Genomic DNA, 24,898 nt, shown 5'->3' with positions numbered 1-24,898 from the left:
GAGAGACAGGAGATGAGGGCGGAGACGCTCCGTATCCCGAGGGCGCCCGGGTGTATGGTGGCAAGGTAAAGTTCTACCTGTAGGAGAAAGCCCTGACACCCGGCTGCAGAACCGTCATATGCCCTCGGGAGCGAGAGCCGAATGCCACTGGGTTCCGGTGCTGAGAGAGGAGGACTGGCCGTTGGTGCTGGGATGGTGTGAGAAGGCGTGGGCACCTCCCGATTCATCAACCGGCGCAGACTGTTGGACACCTCGTCCATGGCGACCCCGAGTTGCCGTATCATGGCGTCCTGGTAATTAATCCGGTCTTCCAGGGAATCGGGTATCGCCGCTGTTCCTGCTGACTCCATGGAGATGGTGTGTTGTTCTGTCATGAGGTGAGGTGTATGTGTGGTGGAAGTCAGGCGCAGGACACCGAGGCTCAGTCCAACAGAGTTTACTCAAAATTTCCAAAAGGAAACGGAAAACAAACGACCTCAAACAACAAGAGGCGAGCATTTACGCAAAAATGCGTAAAACACAAAAATTACAAACAAGAAACAAAACACGCAGCACAACGACAGGCGAACAACAACACACAATCCTACCAAGCAAAAAGACGGAACTTATAGGACAGGTGATGAAACACAATAGGACACAGGTGTGACAGACAGACAAAAGCAATCACACACAGAAACATAGATCGGTGGCAGCTAGTACTCCGGGGACGGCGACCGCCGACGCCTGCTCGTACCAGGAGGGGGAGCAGCCTCGGCAGAATCCGTGACACTATGGGTGATGTCATGTTATCTTACCATGGAATGTGATCTTATGGTCAAACAGACTGGGAGATTGAATGAGCCTTGAGGATTTTAAATCTGGGATCTGTACGCTGGAAAAGTGTAAGGGTATGTGATTAACATTTGACTGGGAGGCAAGAAGGTAGTTACATCAAGTATTATTGCATTGGTTTTGCATTGGTTCATCTGTTTTGGTACTGTGAAAGAAAAAAGAAAAATGAATACTTTTTTCTGGAAATAGGCCTAATGCTTTCTGCTGTCTCACTTCATCCAGAATGTGCAATGACCAAAACACACATTCATTTCTTATCATAAATTGCAGGAAATGTTTGAGGTATTAACTTGACTGATTTGTGTCCCTTGCACTTTCATACAGACTTCTGGAGGTCTAAAAATAAGATGGTGAGAAAACATGGTGAGCCTGTGGAGATGACAGATTAAACAAGCATATTCTGGAGACAAAAATAGGAGCTTTTTAAAATACAATATATTATAAAGCGCCTATCTAATACTGAACAGAACAGCCATTTTTAGACAACACTTCTTCTCTGTTCGCTGCAGTCGAGAGGCATTTTCCCTGGGTTGACCAGAAGTAGGGGAACATTAGGGAGAACAGAGCGTTGTGTTTATAATGTGCCAGTAGTGGTTGTTTTTGATCGATAGCAGAGACCCCATTCTGTCCCTCTACACAAAGACATATTTACTCTAAAGTACATTTCCATGTTCTGTTCATTTACTATGATTAGAAAACATCTGAAGTAGCGCACTCTACCGACTGGAGTCACAAACACAAAATGACTGATGCCTTGCCACTCTGTTGCAAATGCAGTCCAAACCACAATCCCCTCTATGGGACGAATCTAGGTCATAGTCAGGCCAAACTTTCACCATGCCACCTCATGCCGTCAGAAGGACTGACCCAAAGGCAGCCACTCTAGCCACTGTAATCTCAGGTTGATTCTAAAGTGTTTTTTTATCCTCATCAGAAAAGGATGGTGTTGCTTAAATGGCTGATCCTATTCTTTTCAGGGAGACTTAGTGATGTCAAGGCTCAGGCAACACTAAACTAACATTTACCCAAATACGGTGGTAAGAATAACATTCAGCTAAGCAACACAGAACATCTGAATAATGGATTGTATGCAGTGAGAGTAATTTGTCCCACTCTTTAGTTAGTATCATCTTCAAGAATCTTTTCCATTAACTTTGGAGCAGTGTGTTTATCTACTTGATACATAAATCGGGGGAGGGCGAAGAGAGGGAAGGAAAAATTGAAGAGTTATGGGAATGATATTCAATATTAATACATTCCCTTACCGGAAACACACACAAACACACACACACACACACACAATACCTCACCAACAATGTTCAGTCCCTGGAAATGCTCGATACTATAGACTCAAAGTGCTCTTTGACCGACAAAGAGAGCAAAGAATGAATGGATGGTGATGGAAAGAGAGAATGGGAGTATAGATTGTTTCTCTCTCGGTGTGGCCCTCACAGAAGGACTGTGGGACATTATAAGGTTTTCTCAGTCCTATAATAAGGCCAGTTCAGGGAGATGAGGAGGCCGTGTGATTGCTACATCACAACAGCAGCTGCACCATAGGCCTACTGTCTGACAGTGGAGGTGAAAACACACATTGGGATTAGATTCAGTGTGTGTGTATCCAGTTTCAAGTTTTTTATTAGTCGTATGTATAGGATAAGCATAGTATACATCATCCAATGAAATGTTTACTTGCAGGTTCCTTCACGACAATGCAACACAATTAGAAATAATAAAATATAAGAATACGAACATAAAATAAATGGCTCAGTAGAATAGATTAAATATTTTAGCATAAGTGTAATACAGGAAGGTACAATTTATAGTCCAATAGTTACACGTGTATTGGGAAAGGGGGGAATGGGGGGCAAGTGTTTAAATTGAGCAGTATAACAAGAGTCTGGTAGGAGCAGTTGTGATGTGTGTGAAGCATGAATGTGTGTGTCTGTGTGTGTGTATGTCTGTGTGGGTGTGTGCAAGGGGTGGAGAATCAGAGCTGGTGGTCAGTCCAGTTCAAGTGTTCAGCAGTCTGATGGTTTGTAGATAGAAACTGTCTCTGAGCCTGTTGGTATCAGACCTCATGCTCCGATACCCTCTGCCCGATGGTAAGGGAGAGAACAGCTCATGGCTGGGGTGTGTGTGGTCCTTGATGGGGTCCTTGTGTTTGTGTGTATGTGCAAATGCATGGGTGTGTACAAACCACTTTCATTGCCATCTTTTTTTGCATGCGCATTGTTTCAACTGTCAATCTAAGCACCAGTTTTGTTTTCAGAGTTGTGTTGTATAGCTTTCTCTGACCCCTCTCTTTGGGTGATACTGTGAGGAAACACATGATGTGTGATGCAGGTACACCTGGACAATTTTTTGATTAAACAGAACACCAACATCCTTCATTAAACACACCAGTGACATGTTAGGGGATGTCAGTTGACGGAGTAGACTTCCACTCACAAACACTGCAAGCTGAGTTTGAGTTGCGTGTCCAACGTGAATACATAACTCAACCTCAGCTTTCAGTGTTTGTGAGTGGAAGTCTACTCTGTCAACTGACATGTTTAATGAAGGATAGAGTCCAGGGTTGTAGGTTGTTGTTGACAACCTTTCAAACAGCTCTTGACTTCACACCAGGACAGAGCCATAACGTTACGTAACATCCCCCTTTAAAATGTTGAGTTAATGTTCAGCTGACAGCTACAGTGAGAAGTGGCATCAACAGCCATCACCACGGAACTCTAACTACGCAATGGTCCTTCAATGTTCCAGTCTCCAGGGCCATATTTCCAATACACCTCATTATTGTGGACAACCTTTGGCCCCAAAACAAAACTTAGAAGCATAGCTACAGTTTGTCCTTTCCAAACATGAAAAATGATTCAAACTGCTTAATTTGAGAAATTAGGCAATGAAAAAAACGTTCATAATTCAGGAATATACACAGGAACATAAAAGAGATTGTCTAATTTCCAGGGGGCAGGGCTATTCATGTCTGAACTGGCTTTTCAAGCTGAGTGACAAATGCCAGATTTTGCACCATTTCACAGTTTCGACCAAAGTCCTAAAACTGGCAACTTTGACAGTGTATGGAGTCAGGTGAAATAGTTTAAACTGTTTCGTCTTCAATGATTGCAAAGTCTTGAGGTCAGATCATTGTTTTGGACTGATGTGCTACTGTTAGGTTAGTGTTAGGACACAGACAAATACACTATCCAGGATACACTTCCACACTCCATTCCCCAGGGGGCAGCAGCAACCTTGTCCAATTGCTGAGCCTGGTTGAGTAAGCATGTCATGTGTAGCCAATTAGGGTGATGGTCAGTCAGTGTCCCAGCTGGTAAGCTGTAAGAATGCAGGTTTTGTTTGGTGGCCATGAGACCTTTTTGTTTGGTTTTGAGTCTTTAGTTTGGGACATGCCTGTTTGTAGTTTTCTGTTTTGTAGGTTTATTTTCGTCACCATCTGAACAAAAAATACTCTGCTTGGACTGGCCGACTAAGAGATCAAGACGGAGCTGGCCCTGAAGTTGCTGTCTCCCTGGGCACCTGTACATTCAACACCTAGGCGCCTACGCTGATTTCTCACATAAACGCACACATTAATTCAAGTTATAGACCAGTTAACTAGACCTAAGACCCCTAGACATAACGAGTCAGGTACCAGACCAGTTAACTAGACCTAAGACCCCTAGACATAACGAGTCAGGTTCCAGACCCGTTATCTACAGCTAAGACCCATAGACATAAGGAGTGCAGCAAAATCAGTAGGCTAGTTATGGGTTATCAGTAGGCTAGTGATGGGTTTCGAACACAATCTGGCAACCATGGTGTGAGGTAGATGTGGGTTTTCTAGGCCTGAGGAGATCATAATTGTGGAAGCCTGACTCTGTTTGTGTTGCTCTGCGACTGGAATGTCACACGATCTTATCCTTTTAGTTTATTAATCAGTCAATCCGTTTGTCCATTTTTCATAGGTGTTTAAGGTATGAGCATCAGCTAAATGCCTTTCACACAAATGTGATAAAGACTAACAGCCCAAGTAATATGTAACAGAACGTGCCAAGTAACAACACGTGTCAATCTGATACCACTGACACAGATCACAACTCCAGTAGGCCACTGAAACACTACCACTCAAACAACACAACGGGAATGGGCTTGGTCAGACCTACCATACCATGGACATGACATTGGCCACGCTAGGTAGTGTCGTTTGGTTAGATCACTTGTCAGTAAGCCGCTTTATGATCTCAATAATATGATTAGGTGTTATAAGGGCAATCATGTGCCATAAACAAAGACCTGTCTTTTGAGTCTAGACAGAATAAGTTGTGCATGGGGCCGGGCCTCCTGTCAGTCAAAATATTACCCTGTTATCTTTAGATGCTAAGGAGACTTTAGCTAAATACGCTAAAGACACAGACATACTATATGCCATTGCTAATGCTAGCTAATGTTAAATACATTTCTTTGAGTATTTGTGAATGGAGAGGATAACACACAAACGCATATTGGGTTATTTTCCCCAGTATGTATGTTTTTGCCCCAGTATGTTCATGTCATAAGTTCAGCCACTGTTTATCTGTAATAATACATTAGTTATTTATTAATGAGTAATAACAGTAATAATAAGTAATAATAAATTAGTTAAATTAGTTAACAATAAATGAATAAATTACCTCAGATCAGAGAGGAATATCACAAAGTTTGTATAGGGGTAAAGGTTAGCCTTTAAAGCCTCCGGTTGGCAGACAGGCTATCCTCTATGGCCAGTGCTGAGCCCTGGCGTTTGGTCCTATGTGTGGCCTCCTAAGCTATGCCTCTCCTGTGTTCTATGTCATGCTTGCCTCTTTTTCACTCTCAGAAAATATTTTGTAGATTTTCTAAAGTACAGTACCAGTCAAAAGTTTGGACACACCTACTCATTCAAGGGTTTTTCTTAATTTTTACTATTTTCTACATTGTAGAATAATAGCGAAGACATCAAAACTATGAAAAAACACACATGGAATCATGTAGTAACCCCAAAAATGTTAAACAAATCCAAATATATTTTATGTTTTAGATTCTTTGAAGTAGCCACCCTTTGCCTTGATGACAGCTTTGCACACTCTTGGCATTCTCTCAACCAGCTTCACCTGGAATGCTTTTCCACCAGTCTTGAAGGAGTTCCCACATATGCTCAGCACTTGTTGGCTGCTTTTCCTTCACTCTGCGGTCCAACTCATCCCAAACCATCTCAATTGGGTTTAGGTCGGGTGATTGTGGAGGCCAGGTCATCTGATGCAGCACTTCATCACTCTCCTTCTTGGTCAAATATCCCTTACACAGCCTGGAGGTGTGTTGGGTAATGTCCTGTTGAAAAACAAAGGATAGTCCCACTAAGCGCAAACCAGATGGGATGGCGTTTCGCTGCAGAATGCTGGTTAAGTGTGCCTTGCATTCGAAATAAATCACAGACAGTGTCACCAGCAAAGCAACCCCACACCATCACACCTCCTCCTCCATGCTTCACGGTGGGAACCACACATGCAGAGATCATCCGTTTACCTACTCTGCGTCTCACAAAGACACGGCAGTTGGAACCAAACATCTCAAATTTGGACTCATCAGACCAAAGGACAGATTTCCACCGGTCTAATGTCCATTGCTTTTGTTTCTTTGACCGAGCAAGTCTCTTCTTCTTCTTCTTTGCAGCAATTCGACCATGAAGGCCTGAGTCACACAGTCTCCTCTGAACAGTTGATTTTGAGATGTGTCTGTTACTTAAACTCTGTGAAGCATTTATTTGGACTGCAATCTCAGGTGCAGTTAAGTCTAATGAACGTATCCTCTGCAGCAGAGGTAACTCTTGGTCTTCCTTTCCTGTGATGGTCCTCATGAGACCCAGTTTCATCATTGCGCTTGATGGTTTTTGCGACTGCACTTCAAGAAACTTTCAAAGTTCTTGAAATGTTCCGTATTGCCTGACCTTCATGTCTTAAAGTAATGATGAACTGTCATTTCTCTTTGCTTATTTGAGCTGTTATTGCCATAATATGGACTTTTACCAAATAGGGCTATCTTCTGTATACCACCCCTACCATGTCACAACACAACTGATTGGCTCAAATGCATTAAATTCCACAAATTAACTTTTAACAAGGCACACCTGTTAATTGAAATGCATTCCAGGTGACTACCTCATGAAGCTGGTTAAGAGAATGCCAAGAGTGTGCAAAGCTGTCATCAAGGCAAAGGGTGGCCACTTTGAAGAATCTCAAATATAAAATATAATTTGATTTGTTTAACACTTTTGGGTTAATACATGATTCCATATGTGTTATTTCATAGTTTTGATGTCTTCACTATTATTCTACAATGTAGAAAATAGTAAAAATAAAGAAAAACCCTTGAATGAGTAGGCGTGTCCAAACTTTTGACTGGTACTGTAAATAAATCATGAAGTATTATAAGTCTTTGTATTCAGAACACAACAAGCTATCACAGTCAAATTTCATAAAGAAACTTAAATCATGTTTGTATTGCCACAAAGACAAAAAAGCAAATGTGTGTGTGTGTGTGTGCGTGTGTGCGTGTGTGCGTATCTAAAGGGCATTCGGAAAGTATTCAGACCACTTGACTTTTTCCACATTTTGTTACGTTACAGCCTTATTCTAAAATGGATTACATTTGTATTTTTCCTTATCAGTCTACACACAATACCCCATAACAACTAAGCGAAAACAGGTTTTTCGACATATATGAACATTTATCAAAACTGAAAAACAGAAATACCTTATTAACATAAGTATTCAGACCCTTTGCTATGAGTTTCGAAATTGAGCTCAGGTGCATCCTGTTTCCATTGATCATCCTTGAAATGTTTCTACAACTTGAGTCCACCTGTGGTAAATTCAATTGATTGGACATGATTTGGAAAGGCACACACCTGTCTATATAAGGTCCCACAATGATCAGTGCATATCAGAGCAAAAACCAAGCCATGTGGTTGAAGGAATTGTCTGTAGAGCCCCGAGACAGCATTGTGTCGAGTCACAGATCTAGGGAAGGGTACTAAAACATTTCTGCAGCATTGAAGGTCCCTAAGAACACAGTGGCCTCCTTCATTCTTAAATGGAAGAGGTTTGGAACCACCAAGACTCTTCCTAGAGCTAGCCGCCCGGCAAAACTGAGCAATCGGGGGAGAATGGCAATGGTCAGGGAGGTGACCAAGAACCCGATGGTCACTCTTACAGAGCTCCAGAGTTCTTCTGTGGAGATGGTAGAACCTTCCAGAAGGACAACCATCTCTGCAGCACTCCTTCAATCAGGCCTTTATGGTAGAGTGGCCAGATGGAAGCCACTCCTCAGTAAAGGTACATGACAGCCCGCTTGAGTTTGCCAAAAGGCACCTAAAGGACTCTCACACCATGAGAAACAAGATTCTCTGGTCTGATGAAACCAAGATTGAACTATTTTGGCCTGAATGCCAAGCGTCACGTCTGGAGGAAACCTGCCACAATCCCTACGGTGAAGCATGGTGGTGGCAGCATCATGCTGTGGGGATGTTTTTCAGCGGCAGGGACTGGGAGACTGGTCAGGCTTGAGGGACAGATGAACGGAGCAAAGTACAGAGAGATCCTTGATGAAAACCTGCACCAGAGCACTGAGGACCTCAGACTGGGGCGAAGGTTCACCTTCCAACAGCACAACGACCCTAAGCACACAGCCAAGACAATGCAGAAGTGGCTTCGGGACAAGTCTCTAAATGTCCTTGAGTGGCCCAGACAGAGCCCAGACTTGAACCCAATCGAACATCTCTGGAGAGACCTGAAAATAGCTGTGCAGCAACGCTCCCCATCTTACCTGACAGAGCTTGTGAAGATAATAATAATATAATAATAATATGCCATTTAGCAGACGCTTTTATCCAAAGCAACTTACAGTCATATTGTGCATACATTTTTACGTATGGGTGGTCCTGGGGATCGAACCCACTACCCTGGCGTTACAAGCGCCATGCTCTACCAATTGAGCTACAGAAGACCACAGATCTGCAGAGAAGAATGGGAGAAACTCCCCCAAATACAGGTGTGCCAAGCTTGTAGCATCATACCCAAGAAGACTCGAGGCTGTAATTGCTGCCAAAGGTGCTTCAACAAAGTACTGAGTAAAGGGTCTGAATATTTATGTAAATGTGATATTTCTGTTTTCTATTTTTATAAATTTGCAAAAATGTATTAAAAACTGTTTTTGCTTTGTCATTATGGGGTATTGTGTGTAGATTGATGAGGGGGGAAAACAATTTAATCCATTTTAGAATTAGGCTGTAACGTGAAACATGTGGAAAAAGTCAAGGGGTCTGAATACTATCCGAATGCACTGTATGTCTTAGCCTAACCACTGGCAGCTCAAGTTGTTGGGACATTCCCCAGTCATTCGTCATTAATTATTCTTTCTGCAATAATGGGGGATTTGATTTGGGCAAATCGTAAAATTATGTGCTTTGTTGCCATACCTTTCAGATATTTTGGAAAACTCACTATAATGACCACAGTGCAGTCTCACCTCACTCTCTCTTATTCAAGTCCAGTCAGTCTTTTAAAATGAATAATTCATAGATTGATGAAAAAAAAAAAAATTGCCTCTTAGGGCTACCACCACAAGGGGCAAGCATCATGCTACAAGCTCCTATTGGACAAATGATGGTTTAGTTTGGTTCAGAAAAATCATGTAAGTCCATCAGCCTTCTAGCCTGGTCCATGATCAAAACAAATCTGCTTTAGCCAGCTCCTCTGGCTGTCATTGCCTTAACATAGCCTTCATATTAGAGAAGATGGCTAAAGATCTGGGAGCACTGACTAAACTTATTTTCTTATACCCTAGCTAGGCAACATTATCTTCTCTATGGACCACTCCACTGGTCATAAAAGAGAAGAAATGTTTCTCTCTACTGGTGAAATACACTCATTACAACTCTAAAAGACTACAGTGGACTGCTGAGCTGGGGCACAGAATAGAAGATAATATTGTGTAATCACGCATAAATCTAATATATTGTATTTTGTTAACGAACTACAATAATTTTGCTCCAGTCCAGTCAAATGTTCCAGTCCACATTTGTTGCCGGTGTTTTCAGGGACAGGCAGGCGTGCATGAAGACAGCCGCCCAGATTATTTTTGACCAATGACGTCCTGTAGACAAGCCTAAAAAAAACGGAGATTCTCTCTGTGAATCACTTCCGGATTTGATCAACGCAATGACATGACATAATTATTATTGTACACAATTTATATTTTCATAGAGTAAACGTTACATACTTTTTAAAAGTCAAATCTCCTTCCAAATGGCCATTAGCGAATAAGACACATTTGTTGTCAATGTCCGCATGGCATGCATACAGTAGTAACATGGGACTGTCAAATAACTTTGCATCTTCGTCTCTGTATACAATCTTTGATCGCTCCTCCCTCCTTCACGTCAGTCAGCCCAGTAAAAAAAAGGGAACTCGTTTCTTAGACAATTTACATGAACGCTCCATAGCGGAAGGAAGTCCCGAGTACTGGCTCTATTTTGTTACCGGCACGGTTCTATCACCGATCGTTATGGAAGATTTGCCGAATACTAGTACTGCAGTGGCCCGGCAGGATTTCACGAAGTGGGGTGTGGAGGAAACTTGTAGATACCTGCGTCAGGAAGGTCTCGGGGAATGGGAGGAGAAATTCAGAGGTTCGGTTGTTGTGATCACATTATATTTGATTGAACAAGCCAATGTGGCTTGTAGCAAGCTTGAAACTAAATTGTGATCTGTGAAAGTGAGGGGGTCTGGAGCACCCAGAACGTTACCCTAGCTAGATTAGCACGTTCTTATCACTTTAACTATGCTCACACGGTTCTGGTTTTATGCCATGCAATTTACCTGTGACATTTTGTTCTCATTGTGCATATTTACAGTGTTGTTGGGATTTGTTTTCTAATAATTGGATTGAAGTGATGAATAGCTTAGAAGGAATGCATTAATGAGGAGCATAGGTTTGTACTATACTGATATAAATTGTTTCACATAACAGGCTGTGATTCATGTGAGGAACGTTAGGGGTAGGACAGATAAGACTTGTATTTCTTACAGATACGAACACTCTCTCTTTGTTGTCTGTGAAACCGTCCTTAAACGTGGGTACATGGAGTACAGAACACTCTGTGTTGTTTTTATTGCACTACTTTGCATTATCTTGGCCATGTCGCAGTTGTAAATGAGAACCTGTTCTCAACTGGTTTACCTGGTTAAATAAAGGTGGAAAAAAAAAAAAGATTGGAGGGGTGTCTTTTGGGTGCTGACTCCACAGGTTGTTATGATAAACTTGTGCCTGGCAACAGTGTGCAACAAATGGAGCGCCGAGGGATTGGGACCAACCCCTGCGCCAACGGATTGGCTGAGTAAAGTTTAAACCACACTCAGTCCTTTACTCTGATTGGCCAACAGAAGAGGTGGGAACTCTCTGTCAGAGTATTTGAGAAAGAACCTGTAAACAATAGTTTAGTTCTCTGAGTGCCCTGCGTGGTATTTCAGTGGACCCGTATATACGAACCTTCATACTTATCATACATACATTTTGCATATAATAAATTAAGCTTGGATTGAAGATCTCTTGATTCTTATTCCAATACCAGATTTGAATTACGCAATTTCTAACAGTGTTCATGAGAACACACAGGAAAGATTACCTGTTTTTGTTTTGTTTGTCCCCACACAGAGCAAAAGATAACAGGAGTGGGGTTACCATACCTCACAGAGACACATCTGGACAATATGGGTATAGGGTAAGTGCACAGGAGGTTGGTGGCACCTTAATTGGGAAGGACAGGCTCCTGGTAATGACTGGAGCAGAATGGGTGGAATGGTATCAAATATGTCAAACACATGGTTTCCAGGTGTTTGATGCCATTGCATTTGCTCTGTTCGGCCATTTTTATGAGCCATTCTCCCCTCAGCAGCTTCATGTGGGGGGATGGTTTTGGTATGAAAATCTTCAGTGGCATGCCAATCAAATGTGCACCTTGGTTTATTTGTTGTGACAGATGTTTTTCAGTCAATGCCGTGAGGGTTGTGTTCTTGATTGTGCTTTTATGATTATGAACTTACACACACACTCTCTTTCACTTTCTCTTTTCTCTCTCTATTCTCTCAGGTCTCTAGGCCCCCGGCTGGAGATTCTGCACTGCATGAGGAAGCTGTGGCAGATAGAAGAAGAGACCAGCAAGGTAACACAGACAGCTGACCTAACCCCTGTTCCCTCTTCAAAGGCTAGAGAGAGTGAATGAAAGACAAAATGAAGGAGAGGAAGCGGATGAGGAAAGTACTTTATTGTTCTTCTTGCCCTGCTGGGTACTTTGAGCCCTCATGGAGAGACAAGGCATACAACGATTGACGGACAGGGTGAGGTAGAGATGGAGAAAAAAGGTGGGAAGTGCACAAATCACCACAACCACATTGCAGTAAAAAAATAAAATAAAAAATGAAACTCCCTGAGTAACAGCTGTTTTTCTTTTCTAATCATGTCAAATCATTACATTTTACATATTTAGCAGATGCTCTTATCCAGAGCGACTTACAGTTTGTGAGTGCATAATTTTTTTTTTCCATACGGGCCCCCCGTGGGAAACGAACCCACAGCCCTGGCGTTGCAAGCGCCATGCTCTACCAACTGAGCTACACGGGTCCTCTATTCTGTTTTTGATTATGATCCCGTAAGTGTAATGGCCCCACCTCACCCACATAATTAGAGACGCACCCTCATTTATTCCCGAGAGAGAAAAAGAGGAAGACTAGTAGTAGAGTCAGTATGAGTATCAGCAATAAGGTGTATTATTGTCTCCTTTAGGTGTTTAATGACCCCATCCATGGCCATGTAGAGATGCATCCTCTGCTGGTCCGTATCATCGACACGCCTCAGTTCCAGAGGCTCCGCCACATCAAGCAGCTGGGAGGAGCATACTTGCCTTTCCTGGGGCCTCCCACAACCGCCGAACACTCCATAGGGGTATGATTGTGGGTGCTTGAGCACTCCACATAGGTACGAGTGTGTGTGTGTGTGTGTGCTTGAGTACTCCATAGGGCAGGGGTGGACACAATTCTCGAGGGCCACATTGGGCCACACAGATATTCTTTCGGACTTATTTCTTTGTCAAAAGCAATTTGCGGGCCATAAAAAATACTTTATCTGGTTTTAGATGTTCAAGAGTGGCCTGGAGGTTTTGTTTTTTAACCCAAAACCTTTGCCACACTTTTTAGCAGCTTTCTACTTTAGTACCTTATTGCAAACAGGATGCTTTGTAATATTTTTATTCAGGCTTTCTTCTTTTTACTCTGTCAATTTGGTTAGTATTGTGGAGTAACTACAATGTTGTTGATCCATCCTCGGTTTTCTCCTATCACAGCCATTAGTCTCTGTAACTGTTTTAGTTTGTCTGTTGTGGAAATTCTAATCAAATGAGAGAGACTTGGTCATTTCTTCAAACAATCAATCTTTATTTGATATCGATTAATTATTGCAATAATGGAGCTGGTCAACGAACCCCCCCGTAGGTGATTCGTTGAGAGCCCAACAAACAGGAAATGCTGACATCTTATATAGTGGACTTAAAAATGCTTAGTCATGGCTGGTTCCACCCCTCCCTGGCAGCTCAGGGCATCATAAGATACCTTGTTTTCTTCTTGTGGCTATGTGTATCGGGTCTGTGATGTCACGAGAGGCTGTGTCCTGGAGGGACGTTACATCCCCCTGAGGTGGCTGCAAACCCAGACAGCTATGGCTCCATCTGCTGGTATGGTCGGGAACTCCACCCCTCTATGGCCAATCTTCCCACGCAGCTGAAACAAATCAGGAGCTGATGAGCTGAAGGTTTTGGAAGGGAAGAGACACACTGAGGGAGTGTGTGGGGGGTGAGGAAACACAGTCTCCAACCTGGGCTCTCTGGAGGACAAGAGTGCTGCACGTCCACTTCCATGAGGAATATAAGGATTTGGAGATACTTACCTTTGGGAAATACTCACCTTTGGATATATGCACCTGCGGAAATACGTGAGAGACATTTGGAAGGACTTTTTTGCTGGGTTGGCTACTAGCTGCAACGTGGACTACAGTAAGGCTGGGGAAAAGTTATCTGAGCGAGTGAGAATTATGATTTTGGATGTGGAAGAGACATCCCTGAACTGTTAACCCTTAAAGAGCCACAAGAGAACAGAATTTTGTTATATTTTCGTTAATTTCCCCAAGACCTATAATAAAATCCTTGTTTTGTTTGAACCTTGTCTCCTTGCACTACTTGAGCAATCCCGCTGAAAGCTGTGTAGCCTCTCGTGACGTCACAGGTCATAGAGCATAAACAAGGGATAACGTTAGTTCCGTTACTCTTCTGTTCAAGCCAGCCTCTGTTCACCTCATATCTCCACACAGCTGTGCCCTTGACAGATATGAGAAGAAACAGGATTGGCTGAGACACTGCTCACTCTCAGAGGGTCTTTGTCTTGACCGTGTGACTAAGTTGAACAGAGGCAGAGTGGGAAAAATACCAGCTCCTTCTTACAAGACCTTCAAACAGACAGTTGGAAATGTACATGTTTAAGGCTCATACAGCGCATGTGCATAACAAAAGTTGTAATTTTGCCACGACAAGTCCTGGAGCGCTTTCCTTCATCTCCGGTAACTGAGTTAGGAAGGACGCCTGTATCTTTGTAGTGACTGGGTGTATTGATACACCATCCAAAGTGTAATTAATAATTCCACAATGCTCAAAGGGATATTCAATGCCTGCATTTTAAATGTTTTACTAATCTACCAATAGGTGCCCTTCTTTGCGAGGCATTGGAAAACCTCCCTGGTCTTTGTGGTTGAATCTGTGCATTCAGAAAGTATTCAGACCCTTTGACTTTTCCCACATTTTGTTTTACATTATAGCCTTATTCTAAAATGAATACAATTATTTTTTCCCCCTCATCCATCTACACAATATACCCCATAATGAGAAAAGCGAAAACAGGTTTGTAGAAATGTTTGCAAATGTATTAAAAATGAAAAAACGGATGCCTTAAGTATTCAGACCCTTTGTGATGAGACTCGAAATTGAGCTCAGGTGCATCCTGTTTCCATTGATCATCCTTGATGTTTCTACAACTTGATTGGAGTCCACCTGTGGTAAATTCAATAGATTGGACATGATTTGGAAAGGCACACACCTGTCTATATATGGTCCCACAGTTGACAGTGCATGTCAGAGCAAAAACCAAGCCATGAGGTCGAAGGAATTGTCTCTAGAGCTCCGAGACAGGATTGTGTCGAGGCACAGATCTGGGGAAGGGTACCAAAAAATGTCTGCAGCATTGAAGGTCCCCAAGAACATAGTGGCTTAAATCATTCTTAAATGGAAGAAGTTTGGAACCACCAAGACTCTTCCTAAGAGCTGTGCCGCCCGGCCAAACTGAGCAATCGGGGGAGAAGGGCCTTGGTCAGGAGGTGACCAAAACCCAATGGTCACTCTGACAGAGCTCCAGAGTTCCTCTGTGGTGATGGGAGAACCTTCCAGAAGGACAACCATCTCTGCAGCACTCCACCAATCAGGCCTTTATGGTAGAGTGGCCGACGGAAGCCACTCCTCAGTAAAATACACATGACAGCCAGCTTTGAGTTTGGTCTGATGAAATCGAGATTGAACTCTTTGGCCTGAATGCCAAGCGTCACGTCTGGAAGAAACCTGGCACCATCCCTACGGTGAAGTATGGTGATGGCAGCATCACGCTGTGGGGATGTTTTTCAGCGGCAGGGACTAGGAGACTAGTCAGGATCGAGGGAAAGATGAACGGAGATCCTTGATAAAACCTGCTCGGACCTCAGACTGGGGCCTACACGCCAAGACAACGCAGGAGTGGCTTCGGGACAAGTCTCCGAATGTCCTGAGTGGCCCGGACTTGAACTTCGATCGATCATCTCTAGAGAGACCTGAAAATAGCTGTGAAGCGCTCCCATCCAATCTGACAGAGCTTGAGAGGATCTGCAGAGAAGAATGGGAGAAACTTCCCCCAAATACAGGTGTGCCAAGCTTTAGAGCGTCATACCCAAGAAGACTTGAGGGTGTAATCGCTGCCAAAGGTAACTTCAGCAAAGTACTGTAAATGTGGTATTCAAGTTTTTTATTTTAGTAAGATTAGCAAAAATGTCTAGAAACATGTTTTTGCTTTGTCATTATGGGGTATTTGTGAGATTGATGAGGGGGAAAGAAACGATTTAATCCATTTTAGAATAAGGCTGTAACACAATGTGGAAAAGTCAAGGGTGTGAATACTTTCTGAAGGCACTGTGTACAGTGAGAGGAAAAAAAGTATTTGATCCCCTGCTGATTTTTACGTTTGCCCCTGACAAAGAAATGATCAGTCTATAATTTTAAGGGTAGGTTTATTTGAACAGTGAGAGACAGAATAACAACAAAAACATCCAGAAAAATGCATGTCAAAAATGTTATAAATTGATTTGCATTTTAATGAGAGAAATAAGTATTTGACCCCCTCTCAATCAGAAAGATTTCTGGCTCCCAGGTGTCTTTTTATACAGGTAACGAGCTGAGATTAGGAGCACACTCTTAAAGGGAGTGCTCCTAAACTCAGCTTGTTACCTGTATAAAAGACACCTGTCCCAGAAGCAATCAATCAATCAGATTCCAAACTCTCCACCATGGCCAAGACCAAAAGAGCTCTCCAAGGATGTCAGGGACAAGATTGTAGACCTACACAAGGCTGGAATGGGCTACAAGACCCTGCCAAGCAGCTTGGTGAGAAGGTGACAACAGTTGGTGTGATTATTCGCAAATGGAAGAAACACAAAATAACTGTCCATCTCCCTCGGCCTGGGAGCTCCACTGCAATATCTCACCTTGTGGAGTTGCAATGATCATGAGAACGGTGAGGAATCAGCCCAGAACTACACGGGAGGATCTTGTCAATGATCTCAAGGCAGCTGGGACTATAGTCACCAGGAAAACAATTGGTAACACACTACGCCGTGAAGGACTGAAATCCTGCAGCGCCCGCAGAGTCCCCCTGCTCAAGAAAGCACATATACAGGCCCGTCTGAAGCTTTGCCAATGAACATCTGAATGATTCAGAGAGAACTGGGTGAAAGTGTTGTGGTCAGATGAGACCAAAATCAAGCTCTTTGCCATCAACTCAACTCGCCGTGTTTGGAATAGGAGAATGCTGCCTATGACCCCAAGAACACCATCCCCACCCATCAAACATGGAGGTGGAAACATTATGCTTTGGGGGTGTTTTCTGCTAAGGGGGACAGGACAACTTCACCGCATCAAAGGGACAATGGACGGGGCCATGTACCGTCAAATCTTGGGTGAGAACCTCCTTCCCTCAGCCAGGGCATTGAAAATGGGTTGTGGATGGGTATTCCAGCATGACAATGACCCCAAAACACGCGGCCAAGTCAACAAAGGAGTGTCTCAAGAAGAAGCACATTAAGGTCCTGGAGTGGCCTAGCCAGTCTCCAGACCTTAATCCCTTAGACAATATGTGGAGGGAGCTGAAGGTTCGAGTTGCCAAATCAGCCTCGAAACCTTAGTGACTTGAGAAGATCTGCACAGAGGAGTGGGACAAAATCCCTCCTGAGATGTGTGTAAACCTGGTGGCCAACTACAAGAAACGTCTGACCTCTGTGATTGTCAACAAGGGTTTTGCCACCAAGTACTAAGTCGTGTTTTGCAAAGGAAAAGGTGAGAGGAGGAGAGTGCGTAGATGCGAGAAGGAATTATACAATGAGCAGATCATGCTGTTTGTATGTGGCTGCTATGAAAGTGAACTGTGTATTCATTCCGCCGTTTCTGTTGAAAAACGTTTCTTAAACAGAAGCAAACTGAACAAAATGGGAATAAACATACCTGAATTTGGCCAATAGGAACTCTCGTTTGCAACTGTTGGATTTATGATTACACCCTAGATCAGCTAGATGCAGGCAAGAGTGTGCAAGGTGGGATTGAATGTGTCACTGTCTGTCACCTTGATCACTCAAATGTTTCTCTTGACCTGTGCATCTACGATGTAAACTTTAATTCATAGGCTAGGTTGTAGCAACCTCATGATGGGTATAGGGAAAATGTGAGTATTGTAGTAGCCTAAACCTATCGATGTTACATTCAGCTGGGTGAATGGAATATGGATGACAGTCATCCAATATGCTGTAATAGAAATAAGGCAATGCTCCAAAAAATATTCGTCCTCCCTCATCTTACACGGCACCGACCACCACTGGAGTACTTATATAGCCATTTTGGCAAATTCTATTTACTTTAAGGGAAGCTTAGGTTCCACCCTTCTCTCAGAGTGTACAGCCAATGCTTACACCAATCCTATCGCTTTTAAATCCACGATGGAAAGTGTGCAAGTGCACACTTCTGGAAAAGGGTGGAGAATTGGGATTCAGCCTATGTGGTTTCAGAGGCCCTACCCTGCATTTTAAAAGGCACAACATAAACTGGCCTAGTTCCTTTTCAGACCCTAGCCCCTTCCCTAAGCTCCCACCCTTGTGGTTGCCTGGCAGGTGTAATGGGTTGTACAATGGTTATTCATTGGTTGTGTTGTGAGTCATGTGTTTTCAGGGTGTGCTACCTAGCAGGTCAGCTGGTCCAGGAGTTGAATAAGAGACAACCAGAGCTCTTCATCTCCCGTAGAGACATCCTGTGTGTCCAGATCGCTGGGCTCTGTCACGACTTGGGTGAGTCTCTCACGCACATGCACACGCACAAACACACACACACACACACACACTCCCTCTTTTCCAATCTTATTCTCTGTTGAATGTGATCTCTCTCCAGGTCATGGTCCTTTCTCCCATATGTTTGATAGGATGTTCATCCCCAAAATCTGTCCAACGTCCCAGTGGAAGGTAAGACTACAGTCTGAATAACCTCCTCTTTCTTGTCATACCCTTCTCTCCTCATCTTCCTGTGTGGGCGCGAGAACGTATGTGTCACTAGTGTATTTATGTGTGTGTTGCAGCATGAGGAGGCGTCCCTGGCGATGTTTGACCACCTGGTGTCTGTGAACGCCTTGGAGCAGGTGATGAAGGATCATGGCCTGGTCCTACCTGAAGACCTGGTCTTCATCAAGGAGCAGATCGCTGGGCCACAGAACACTGACCCTCTCAGCCAGGAGGTGAGTCAGTCAGCCATTCAGCAAACCAGTCAGCAAGCCAGTCAGCTAGCCAGCCAGTCAGCTAGCTAGCTAGCTAGTCAGTCAACCAGTCAGTCAGCCAGTCAATCAACCTCAATCAATTAAGCGTTTAAGCATCATTAAACATCAATCAACATTTTATAAAGTACTTTATTAATGTGATTTATTGATGGCTACTAGCAGTGTATTGTCTACGGGTTAAATTCAAACTCTTAAAGGGATAATGCGAGATTCTGGCATTTAAGCCCTTGTTCAGATAAACCTGTGGAAACGCTAGTTAGCATTTGCTCGCTAAACTACCGCTAACCTACTTCATACTGCACACAGAGACATGGAAATGGTATCCACAAGTTCATCTGACTCTGGTTAAGTATCCTGCAGTATTCCTTGAACTAATTTGGAGTTACTGTACATGCTCGGATCTCAAAAGGATTCGTCTAATTCTGAGTCTGTTGTTCTTTCCACAGTGGCCTTATGAGGGTCGGTCCGGAGAAGAAGTCCTTCCTCTATGAGATTGTGGTCAACAAAAGGACCGGCCGATGTGGACAAGTGGGACTACTCGCCAGGTGAGTCCCCGAAGTTGGAGTTGATCTCTTTTAGAAACCATCATCAGTTACTGGGAGTAAGCTACATATCACACACACTGTATATATTTTTCTGTTGTATATTTGACTTTATGTTTTGTTTACCCCATATGTATCTCTGTGTTGTTGTTTTATCGCACTGCTTTGCTTCGATCTTGGCCAGGTCAGTTGTAAATGAGAACTTGTTCTCAACTGGCTTACCTGGTTAAATAAAGGTGAAATAAAGAATTTATAAATAAAATAAATAAATATGGAGTACCACAGTAGTCAGTCATAATACCCATAAAACCCAGCGGTCTAACAGGGAAATGGCCAGTTGGTTTTTTCCACCACTACATTTTTCATAGTGGATTTTAGAAACACTTAAAATAAGTTTTTATTGTTTCGGTTTGATAACCTGTGTAAATCTCTCAGGGACAGGGTGACTTTTATGCATATTGGCCTGTATTTACTCCCAAAAATGCTAATGTGACTATCATAAAACAACAAATGCCATGATTTTCGAATCTGAGAGTAAATAGAGCCGAATATATTGATAAAAGTCACCTTGTCCAAGAGAGATTTACACGGATATCAAACGTCAATACCAGGGTAAGCCTGCACAAAACACAGACCTTATTTTAAGTTTTTCTAAAATCGCCCTATGGGAAAATGATTTGAATCCAGTTCCCTGTTTGACCAGCTAGGTTTTATGGGTGATTATACACCTCCACTGTGGGGCTCTATTACAGATCTAACTATACATAGGACAACTGGTGTATATTTAAGCAATAAGGCCCGAGGGGGCTGTGTATATTGGCAATATAACCACAAACCCCCAGGTGCCTTATTGCTATTATAAACTGGTTACCAATGTAATTAGAGCAGTAAAAATGTATGTTTTGTCATACCTGTGGTATACGGTCTGATATACCACGGCTGTCAGCCAATCAGCATTCAGGGCTCCAACCACCCAGTTTTATAATCGGGAAAGAGTGCACTTTGGGCAACTTTCCATCAATAATCTCTCTCCTCTCTTTCTGTTTCAAATATGTTTTATTGTAGAGCAGAGGAAAAGCATACAAATGTACATTTTTGTTTAGTGACAACAGGAACATACAAACAATACGCCAGGAGTGGCGCAGAATAGTAGTTTAAACGCATTTAAACAAAATGTAAACATAAACAGTATTAAAGAAAAGGAAAACCCAGACTCTCTCTTTCTCTCCCCATAGGACTGCTACCACCTGGGCATCCAGAATAACTTTGACTACCACCGCTTCCTCAAGTTTGCCCGAGGTGTGAGGTAGACGGGAAGAAGCGCATCTCACCCGAGAGAAAGGTACCTGGTCCTAGATTTCACCTCCCATAATTCCCTTCATTGTTATGTTTTCATTCACTTTTCATTCAACTTGGTAAAATAATTAGGTATTAGCCTAGTTTAGTGGTAATATAGACTAGGTCCTGCTATAGACTAGTGTCCTGTCTAGGGGGTGTACTTGTACATCAAGCTGCGTCATGCTACAGAAATCAGGAGAGGGTTCCCTGCCCCCTCAGGCCGCTCTGGCTCGGACAAGGCCACTTACTTTAGCGGTGATATCCGTGTGTGTTGTCTGCATACAGGAAGTGGGTAACACACATATGTTCCACACACGCAACTACCTCCACAGAAGAGCCTACCAGCACAAAGGGACACATAATAGAGACCATGTAAGTGCTCTCACCTCCAACAGGTATTCTACTGTTCAATATTCAGCTGACTTACTATCTCCTATACAGTCATACATACAGGTTCTCAGACATTCAGGTGCTTTTCTGCTGTATGTTATGTGTTGGAAATGTGATGTTTGATTCAAGTGTGTGTGTGCCTGTGTCTCTGTCTTGTTTCAGGATCACAGAGGCCTTGGTCAAGGCAGACCCCCACATCCAGATTCTAGGTTCTGAGGGAAATATGTTCACCATCTCCACGGCGATCGATGACATGGAGGCCTACACTAAAACTCACTGGTCAGTTCAACCCCCATAGAAATAGAATATGTAGAATGGCTCTGGTCCGTCTACACACTCTCATTCTATGGTTCAAACTTCTTGGTTGTCAGGGTTTTTGTCCAGGTGTCATGTGGCTGCCCCTAACTGGCTGGGTTTGACAGACCGGTTCTCTGTCACTTTGTGGCACATTCATGTCCATAATCACTGCCTGGGTTTGGTTTGCATGATTGAACCTCCTCCTCTTCCCACACTCCTTGTCTCTCTCCCTCTCCCTGTCTCTCTCCTTCTCTCCCTCCCTCCCCATGTAGACCATGTGTTTGAGCAGATCCTGTACCAAGTCATCTGAGCTGGCCGATGCCAGAAAGATCCTCCAGAACATCACCTGCAGAATCCTCTACAAGTATGTGGGACAGACCCAGGCCAAGGAACATGTGGAGGTCTCACAGGTGTGTGTCTCAGGGGTGGAGGGTGAATATCCTCCCATGGCTTACTAGGTAAGCTTTTTTAGAAGATCCATATTATGTGCCTCTCATCCTCCTCTTCTCTCCCCCAGGAAAAGCTCCTGAACTGGGCAAGCAGCGTGGCGACGTGCAGGCCTGTTAGCGACCTCCAGGGCGTCACTCTAGAGCCAGCAGACTTTGTAGTCAACGTGAGTGTTCAGTCTTTTCACCTCAATCAGGGAACTGATTGAAGACACATAACATATCACAGAACATCCCTCCCCCCCGTCTATAGATAACCCTTTATTACCATTTGCTTTATTGAAAATATGTCAATCAATAAAATGTATTTTATAAAGCCCTTTTTACGTCAGCAGTTGTCACAAAGTGTTTTACAGATACCCAGCCTAAAACTCCAAAGAGAAAGCAATGCAGATGTAGAAGCACAGAGTGGCTAGGGAAAAACTCCTAGAAAGGCAGGAACCTAGGAAGAAACCTAGAGGAGCCAGTCCTCTTCTGACTGTACCGGGTAGATTTAAGAGTGCATGTGGCCATGAAGGCCAGATTAACCGACATCTGTTTTGGGGGTTATTACTACGACCGATGTTGGTTTAATTACTTGAATTCCATTTAGTTATAGATTTTTTGTAAGCCAATGTGACATTTCTCTAGAGAGAAATCAAATCATTCACAAATTTAAAAGCAAAAATAATTGTAAGCTGTCATTATTTCATAATGCATTTAATGTTTTACAAAAATAATCGAAACCGAAATTGAAAACCGTGATTATTTTTTAATAACAAAGCACCTAGAAAAAAGCACTAATCGCTCAGCACTACTCTCTTTGCCTCTTCATCTCTCTCCTCCTAGAAAAGCACTAATCGCTCAGCACTACTCTCTTTGCCTCTTCATCTCTCTCCCTCCCTATCTCTTTTCTGTCCCTCTTCCATTCTCTTTCATTAGATCATCAACATGGACTGGTGGTAAGAAGGGAGAAGAACCCCATCAACAATGTGGGTTCTACTGCAAGAATACCCCAACCAAAGCCAACCGATCTTCAAGAACCAGGTCAATACTGCAATGCACTCAAATCTTTTTAAAAATAGTTAATTATTTTGGATCTTGAAAACATTATTCGACGTGATTGTTCTCCCTGTAGGTGTCTCCAGATGCTGCCAGAGCGGTTTGCTGAGCCGCTGATCAGGGTCTACTGTAAGAAGAGAGATGAGAAGACTGTGGAGGCAGCTAAGAAGAACTTTGTCCAGTGGTGCATGGACAACAACTATCTCCAAGCCTCAGGTCAGGAGGCCTCTATCTCTTTCATTTGCTGTATGGATCTCTTTTATCTTGTGTAAGGAAGATGACATTCGAGTGCAAGGAGAAGCCACCTAGCTATGACTAGCTTACCTGCACCACACGTACTGTACTTTCTCCAAGTTTAAAATGGACCCTGCTATCTGTGTGTGTTTGTGACCACGTTTGTTTAGGACGCATATCGATTGCACCGGAGCTCACCCTCTGATGCCAAGCTGGGCCAACAGCCATGCGTTGAGAACAATGATGAAGCAGATAGCCAGGGAAGAAGAAGCTAGGCTGCAGACAACCGTGGACAACAGAAGGCAAAAGTCAGACTCTTTGACCAACTAAATTAACTTTCAAAATACAGAAATACAGCTGGTATGATGCAAAACACAGCATCATATGATGCAAAATGCATCATACCGCTATATCCTTCTGTATTTTTGAAAATTATCCTTATAGTGTGGCTCTCCCATAGACATCAATGGGATATCAGCTGTGTCTGGTCTGCTTAGTTCATTGGCTTTATATGAACCAGAAAAAAAGTAGTTGGATTTCTCGGTGGTGACCACCACCTCAAGAAAATGTGAGTCAAGCCCATTGGTTGAAAAGTGTGTAATGCATTCTTTAACCCTTCTAGTGATGATGAATGTTACATGGCAGGGAGCAGAAGGTGTTCTGAGTAGAAGTTTACCTTTAACACAGTTTTACGATCACACACCAAATTCTCACCTGAACCATCGGGGGAAATGCAGAACTGACCTCAGATCAGTATCTAGGGGCAATGACCAGAAGAAGTCCCTTTACTCGGGGTTCTGTTCACTCTGATTCAGTTCTGTCAGGGATTATATCATATAGTCATTATTTTATTAGCTTTTTATCTCATTTTATTTTAAGCATATGTTTTAGGCAGTGGCGGCTCCTGAAAAAATTCTCAGGGGGGGCAATTTTTCTGATGATTTAGGTGACCTACACACAGTGGCGGCTCCTGAAAAAATTCTCAGGAGGGGCAATTTTTCTGATGATTTAGGTGACCTACACACATTTAAAAAAAGATATGTCCAGCAACAACATGAAGACAGGGGCAGCATATAAGTCAATACCAGAAGCATTTATTGACTGATCTCAAAAGTGTTGGCTTACCAGGGTTGGTGGAGCCCTCAGTTTCATCTTTGCCTCGCAAAGCTAACTCAAACACTCCGCAAAACTTCACACACTGGATTAGCCGGCTGAGGATGTGTCGGTTCTTGCTAATGTCGTAGTAAATATATTTGTTATAGTGAATATGGGAATATGATATGTTGAGTAAAATGTTGTGCTAAGATCTATTTAGGTCAGGAGCTGGTTATAAGTTCTGTTCCTATCCAATAACAATGGACAAAAGGGTCCTATCTTGTCAGCCTTGTCAGCAGGTGGCCAAGGACAACACCCACGCCATAGGCCTCTCAGTTCTTCCAACTCACGAGTTCTTGCTCTGAGGACACACACACACAAACACACACACACACACATCACCACTGTTAAACACACACACACACACACACATCATCACTGTTAAACACACACACACACACAC

At 43.1% G+C, this 24,898-nt stretch overlaps 1 pseudogene; it reads left to right on the top strand.

The window, feature by feature from the left end:
* The first annotated feature begins 10,338 nt into the window (after window positions 1–10,338).
* LOC123489000 lies at window positions 10,339–23,322 on the top strand (annotated as a pseudogene).
* Window positions 23,323–24,898: the final 1,576 nt, after the last annotated feature.

This window comes from Coregonus clupeaformis, unplaced genomic scaffold (genome assembly GCF_020615455.1).
Source record: "Coregonus clupeaformis isolate EN_2021a unplaced genomic scaffold, ASM2061545v1 scaf2665, whole genome shotgun sequence".
Lineage (NCBI taxonomy): Eukaryota > Metazoa > Chordata > Actinopteri > Salmoniformes > Salmonidae > Coregonus > Coregonus clupeaformis.
This window is presented reverse-complemented; position numbering and strand designations above follow the sequence as displayed.